This window comes from Elephantulus edwardii, unplaced genomic scaffold (genome assembly GCF_000299155.1).
Source record: "Elephantulus edwardii isolate Elephantulus edwardi_28Jun2011 unplaced genomic scaffold, EleEdw1.0 scaffold00017, whole genome shotgun sequence".
Classification (NCBI taxonomy): domain Eukaryota; kingdom Metazoa; phylum Chordata; class Mammalia; order Macroscelidea; family Macroscelididae; genus Elephantulus; species Elephantulus edwardii.
The window spans coordinates 29,069,480-29,077,173 of record NW_006399767.1 but is presented as its reverse complement, the minus strand read 5'-3'; the positions used below and the strand labels follow the sequence as shown (position 1 = coordinate 29,077,173).

Below are 7,694 nucleotides of genomic sequence, written 5' to 3'. Positions count from 1 at the left end.
CTATATACCTCCCAATCTTCTGGCACCAAGGATGTTTATTGTGGATCCAAGCAATATGAAATCATTGACAACTTCAATCATTCCTCCATCTGTCATGATGTTGTCTATCAGCTTAATGGTGAAGACAATCACTAAGGATGACAGGAGAAGAATCTATGCATTTAAGTTGGACTGCCAAAAGAACAAACAGTACATCTTGGAGGAGAAAGTGCAACCAGATTGCTCCTTGGAGGTGAGGATGACAAAACTTTGTCTCAACTATTTTGTACATATTGTTAGGAGAGGCTATTCTTGGAAAGGGACACCATGCTTGCAAAGGTGGAGGGTCACTGAAGGAGAGAAAGATCCTCAAGGAAATAGATTGACACTATAAATTGTATCAATGAATTGTGACTACGAATAGTGTTCAATTCACCATAACTCAACAACAATAAGTGGGTAAAATGCTTATTTCATTATAAATTGTTTCATTTTTCAGTTATATAGCTACATGTGGCTAGTCACTACTATGTTGGACAAATAGAATATAGCTTATCATCTGGCTCTTCAAAAAAATGCATGTTTTCTCTGAATATGCTCAGTGAGTACAAGACTGTCTACAGAAGAAATTGCTGGAGAATTGAAGAATGATGAGGAATGAAAGAAGCCAGAGAGGGTAGAGATAAAGTATCTGTTCATTTAATTTGGGGATATTAGAATCTCTGTTAGGTGCTGTCAAGTATGAGGCACAGCAGCCTTATGAAGAACAGATCTGAATCCTGTCCATCTTGTACTATCTTTACAATCTCTGACATACTATCTAGTCCATTGCTGTAGTCAATGTATGTAAAAGTCTTACTCTCTTTCACTGACCCTCTACCTTGGCAAGCATGATATCCCTCTCCAAGAAATAGCCCCTTCTAACAGCATGCTAAAAGTATGTGAGATGAAGCTTCATTATCTTTGCCTCCAAGGAGCACCTGGCTGTACCTTCTCCAATACATATCTATTTGTTATTTTGGCCCTCCCTGGTATGTTCAGTACTCTTCTCCAACACCAGAGCTCAAAGGCTTCAATTCTTCTTCTCTTATCCTTATTCACTGTCCAGCTCTCAGATGCATAGCAAGTGATTGAAAAGATCATGGCCTGGATCAGTCACATCTTAGTCCTCAAATTGGCATTATGGCACCCCAATAATTTAGAGATGTCCCTAACTGAAGACTTCCCCAGAGCATTGTGTCTCCTGAATGGACTCACTAGCAAGTTCAATAAGATTACAAAAGAGGTTAAGAAAACAAAACAAACCAAGAAAACATTGAGTCCAATTCTAGCAAATATAGATGCTAGAGCCATAGAAATAATCTTGGCAAATCCTCAACCTGTGCCTTTTAAAAGTGTTAGGAAACTAGTCAAAGGGTAATATCAAGACAAAAGATTTTTAAAACTAAGGACATATTTCTGTCAGTACATATAGAAAGTTGACACTGAGAAACACCTCTGTTCATTTACCTTGATCTTTTAGAGTCTGCAGAATTTTACACTAAAGGTAGGCTTAGATCTTATCAAAGGACAAGACAAACACCTATATGCCGTTCTCCCCAAACCTATTACAATAGCAGGTATATCTGGAGACACACTCTGGTTAAGACATTTTTTAATAAAGGACAATGTTTAAGAATTCAGGAACTCTTAGACAAAGGATCAAAGTCAACTTTTAATTGGGAAAATAGAATCTAATAAGAAGGGTTATGTTAAATATTGGGTTATGTCATAGATTGAACTGTGTCCCCAAAAAGTATGTTAACTTTCCTGGGCCATGATTTTGATTAGCAAGTATATAATGATGGAATCATCCTCCATGATGTGACCTGCTGTGATCAGCCAATCAGCTATAAGAGCACTAATGGGATATAATACTCTTAATCAGATCACAACCTGGATCTGGTATTGTCCTAAAGTGTGGCCTGAATCATACTTATCAAAAAAAAAAAAGAAATGAGCAGAGAGAAGGATCTGCTACAACCAAAAAATAAAGACTGAGAGGAGACAGTGTCCTTTGGACACTGGGAACTTCCAAGACCCAGGCAATGCTTGATACCAAGAAACATGAAGGTTGCCAAGGAACACCAGGCCCATAGATGCTGAAAGAATACAAGAGTCTTCCTCTTGTCTGACCAACAGAAGAAGAAAATCATTCTCCAAAGCAGCACCCTGAGTTCAAACTTCTATTTCCCTAAACTGTAAGAGAATAAATGCATATTTGCTAAAGTCATCCACTTGTGACATTTCTGTTACTGCATCACTAAATAACTAAGATGGGTATGTTGTTGTTGCTGCTGTCGATTGCCATTGAGTTGAATATGACTCATAATGACCCTATGAACAAAGACCTGAAGACTTTGTATAACTATTGTCATTTATCAAAGTTTATAGTTTCCAGAGGCATGTTGTTTAGGAAGTGGATGCCACTCCTGCTTCCAAAAGATGGGTATATGCCCATCAACAAATGAGTGAATAGAGAAGTTCTGGTATATGCACACAATGGAATAGTATGCTGCATTGAAAAACAAGGAACTCTTGAAATATTATACAAAATGAGTGACCCTGGAGGACATTATTCTGAGTGAAATATCTCAGTAACAAAAGGACAAATATTGCATAATGCCACTGTTATAGAATGGGACTGACATCAGGGTCAGAGTGAGACTGAGAAAAATTGGATAAATCATGTATACTGCATTGAAACAGATGAGGGAGAGAACAGTTTAAAAGTGATATATGATTGGGTATTATGTTTATGATAAGAGTCCAGAATGAAGGCTGCATAGTGGAGTGTACATGGGGGGTTGGAAGGATTGTATACCAATGAAGGAATTTTTCTTTTCAAAGAGAAGAGTGAACTGTGAGGGAGGGAGAGTAGGGAGGGAGAAAAATGCAACAATGAATGAATGGAAATCCAAAGTATCTGTAAATGTTCATTAAAACTAATAAAATATAAAAAAGATGGGCATATGGAGAGAAAGTATCTGAGGTGACAGACTTTGATAACATCAAATGGAGATTCAGAAAGCTAAAACATTTTATGGTAATTTCACTTGTATCCGTATTATTTGAATTTACTTCTTTCAATTCTGAGAAATGGAAAATCTCACACTTCAATGAATCTCTGAATTCCACTGTTATACAAGCACATGTACACACACACACATCCTGAATCAATCCAAAACAGTCTCCTGTCCCTTACACTCATCCTGGTACTCATTAGCAGGCAGCAAGTGCAATTCTGTTTATTCATCTAATTGTTGTTGCTGTTGTTATGTGCTGTCCAGCCAATATGATTCCTAAGATCCTATGAACAACTGACTGACAGAACAAAGGCGTGTTAGACAATTAGATGTGTCAATAAGGCACCTGTTGAGTTTGGGACCATCACTAATGATTTCAGAAAGAACCTGGTGTATATTTATTTGCATTGATAAGCCAATAGGCCTTTCCAGTTTCCCATGTTGCATCAGTATCCGCTGGGCACAAGACTTAATATCTTCAAAGTAGTAGCAACAGTTATAAACTTGTTCTTAAAAGACACAGCAAAGTGGTATTAGTCACCTGTATAGGAAGCCAGAGGGAGTGTCACAGCACACTATTGCAGACAGCTCTGGACACAGTGACTGCAACCAAGGGTTTGAGCGTGAAGGAGATTGGGACAACAGTGCAAGATAGGGCGTCTGTTGTTCATAGTATCACTATGAGTTGTGGTTGACTCAAGGGCTCCTGACAACACCTGAGGTATCTCAGTAGCCCCACCATATCTGGAAGCAATGTCCCTAACACTCTTCTTTTGCCTCAGGGTTTCTTATACACGTGTTTTATTATTTCACTGGCCCAGCCAGAACACTCCCTGGAGACCAGGATGGCACAACTATCTCTCACATACTTTAGGCATATTATGGAAGAGGCCAATCCAAGGAGCTCTGGTGGCCTAGTGGCAAAAAGCTGCACTGCAATCCCAGAGGTACACAATTTTAATCCACCAGATGCTCTGCTGGAGGAGGGGCAATCTCCTCCTGTACCAGTCAGATCTGATTTCACACACACACACACACACACACACACACACTAAACAAACAAACAAACAAACTTAAAAAGAGGCCAATCCATGGAGAAGGACTTTATGCTTAATAGAGGTCGGTAAAAAAGAGGAAGAGCTTTAACAAGATGGACTGGCACTGTGTCTGCAACAAGGGGCCCAGACACAGCAGCAGTTTTGAGGATGGCACATGACTGGGCAGTGATTTATTCTGTTTTATGTAAGGTCAGCACAGACTCAGCTGCACCTAACAACTGCCACATAAAATCTGTTCTCCAGAAGACAGTTGATACAGGCTAGGCCCAGGGGATTGCCACTCCAGGAATCTGAGCTGTGGGATGCAGAGATTCAGAGGCCGTGGCAGCAGCATGGTGTTCATGACTACGTTCCAGAGACTCATTCATGAACTCGTTCATGGGGATCCTGAGTTCTCCAGACTGCTTTCTTCCCTCCCTGCTGAGCCAACACTCCCTTCAATTTTTTAAGAACTATAATATCTTTACAATTAATTCTTTCTGGAGCTTAACTTGTTCAGAATGGGATCTTACTGTCTGGAGCAAAAAAAAGAAACACAAGCCTGAAGTTTTGACAGCACTAGGATCAAAAGTGTAAAGAGAAGAAAAGAAAAAAAAAACACAAACCCGTAAAGAGGTAACAGTGTGCCCCAGGCCCCAGTGCATGAGCGATAGTCCAGGCCAGGAGATAGAGCCAAAGTGGCTTGGCCAGCTTCCCTCCCTCTCCTCTCAGTACAAAGTCCTTCACTCCTTCACAAAGCAGGCACTATCCTCATCTTAAAGATGACTTAAATGATGTTTAAGTTAAATGAATAACCCAGTTAGACGCAAGCACAACTGGCCAGCTAAATGGAGAAGCTCTTGTAAGGACACAGAGAGGCCTCCTGCCAGCTCATGTCAGCACCACCTCAGCCCTAAGCTCAACTTTTGCTCAAATTTTCACAAACCCAAATCATCTGCCGTGGATGTCTCTGCTGGTATGTCTCTCTGACCAGGACTTCAATTAAATGTGGTGCTGCTTCCTATACTCTCCCTAACCTTAAGATCTCTGAAATATGTTCATTGGTTTCTCTGTTTCTATGAAGAGTGGAGAGTAGGCAAAGAAGAAGAGGACCCTCAACTAGGTGGACTGACACGGTGACTGCTGCAATGGGCTCTTGTGTGTCAGGAAGTGTGAGGATGGTGCGGGATAGAACACGGTTCAGATCTTTTGTTCATAGGGTTGCTGTGAGTCGTACTCAGCTTGATGGTACCCAACAACAACAATGATTTTTCCATTCTTTTTCTTTTATTAATTTTAATGAACATTTACAGAGATTTTGGATTTCCATTCATTCATTGTTCAACTTTTCTCCCCACCCCACCCCCGCCGCCACCCCCAGTTCGCTCTTCTCTTTGAAAATAAAAATTCCTTCATTGGTATACAATCCTCCCCGCACCCCCCACCCCCACCCAACCCCCGCCGCCCGAGTATACTCCACTCTGCAACCTTCATTCCGGACTCTTATGATAATCATAATACCCTATAATATATTGCTTTTTTTTATTTTTCCATTCTTAAAAATAAGTAAAACCTGAGCCCGCGAGGGCTCCGAGAGTAGCCAGGCCTCAGGAGAGACGGCGCTGTTGCTTCTCAGCGGATCTCAAGATGACAGGCTCGAATGCGTTCAAGCTGAACCAGCCGCCGGAGGACGGCATCTCCTTGGTGAAGTTCAGCGCCAACACCTCCCAGTTCCTGCTGGTGTCCTCCTGGGACACGTCTGTGCGCCTCTATGGTGCCGATGTGCCAACTCCATGCGGCCCCAAGTACCAGCGTAGTGGCGCCATCCTGGGCTGCGCCTTCTCCAACCCAACTCATGCGAGGGGTGGGGGCTTAGATCCCCAGCTGAAAGTGCATGACTTGGATACTGATCAAGACAATCTCGCTGGAACACGTGATGCCCCATCAGATGTGTTGAATGCAGTCCGGAAGTCAATATGGTGGTTACTGGAAGGTGGGATCAGACAGTTAAAATGTAGGATCCCAGAACTCCTTGTAATCCTGGAACCTTCTCTCAGCCCAAAAAGGTGTATACACTCTCAGTGTCTGGAGACAGGCTGATAGTGGGGACAGCTGGCAGTCGTGTGCTGGTGTGGGACCTTAGGAAGATGGACTATTTGCAGCAACACCAGGAGTCCAGCCTCAAGCATCATCTGCACCTTTCCCAACAGCAGGATTACGTTTTAAGCTCTATTGAAGGCCAAATGGCTATTGAGTACTTGGACCTGAGCCCTGAGGTGCAGAAGAAGTATGCCTTCAAGTGTCACCAACTAAAAGAGAATCATATTGAGCAGATTTACCCAGTCAACGCCATTTCCTTCCACAACATCCATACTGCATTTGCCACAGGTGGTTCTGATGGATTTGTAAATATTTGGGATCCGTTTAACAAGAAGCAGCTGTGCCAGTTCCACCGCTATCCCACCAGCACTGTGACTCTTGCCTTTAGTAATGATGGCAATAGCATCGTCACACATGAATGAAATGGATGGCACAGAGCATCCCGAAGATGGGATCCTCATTCACCACTTGACAGAGCTAGAAACAAAACCCATGTCACCATGGACTTGACAAGACTTTATTTACGTAAGTACCATGTTGATGGCGATAAAACAAGTTGTACTCCCCAATGTTTGATTTATTACTGTTAACAAACCAGGCTGAAATACAATAATATTTAAAAAGAATATGAAAATAGTAGAAGAGAGGCTTTACTGAATTTCCCACACCCACTTTAAGTACATAATGGTCTGCAGCTTTAAAGGTCTACTTAATCAACCTATGAAAGTGGTTTCTCTGTGCAAGGTTTTGTTTACTTTCTACATGATTATCCATCAAGGGCTGTGTTGGGGCCATGTGGACAGCTTTGTAGATCTCTCTGCTTTCTGTCTTAGAAGAAACACGTGTCTTGCCATTTACTTGTTTAAGCTCAGGAGTCTTGGTGTTCTTGTGCCGTGGCCTGAGAATTGTTTCTTCCCAGTTACTTCTCAGCAGCCTGAACTCTCTAGTCACAGAGTCTCACCTGTTGTTTCCATGCTAATAAATGAGAGATTCGGGGGCGGATAAGTCAAACCTATAATAATCCATGAAACTGGGAAAGTGCTGGGTTAAAAGAAATCTTTACTAATATGAGTAATTTGTTGTTGTTTTTGTTGTTAGTGGTGGTTTATGCTATCAAGTCGACTACAACTCATTGTGACTCTATGAACAGCAGATCTGAACCTTGCCTATCTTATGCTGTTCTCATTCATCTCTGATATGCTCAAGGCCGTGACTGTAGTCACTGAGTAAAACCATTTTGTTCAGAGTCGTCTTCTCTCTCTCTCTCTCTGATCTTCCACCTTTCCTAGCATGGTGTCTTTTTTCCAAGGACTGGCTTTTCTTGTGCCCAAAGTATGGAGATGAAGCTTCGCCATCTTTGCCTCTAAGTTGCACCCTGGTTGCACTTCCTTCCAAGTCATCTTTGTTTGTTCTTTTGCAGTCCATGAGATAATCAGTACTCTTCTCCAGCGCCACAATCCAAAGATGTTGACCTCCTTCTGTCATCCTTATTCATTCTCCAACTTTCAGATTC

The 7,694-nt window shown here is 41.8% G+C and overlaps 1 pseudogene; it reads left to right on the top strand.

Annotated features, from left to right (window-relative positions):
- The first annotated feature begins 5,728 nt into the window (after positions 1-5,728).
- On the top strand, positions 5,729-6,691 carry LOC102867222 (annotated as a pseudogene).
- The last annotated feature ends 1,003 nt before the right edge of the window (positions 6,692-7,694 follow it).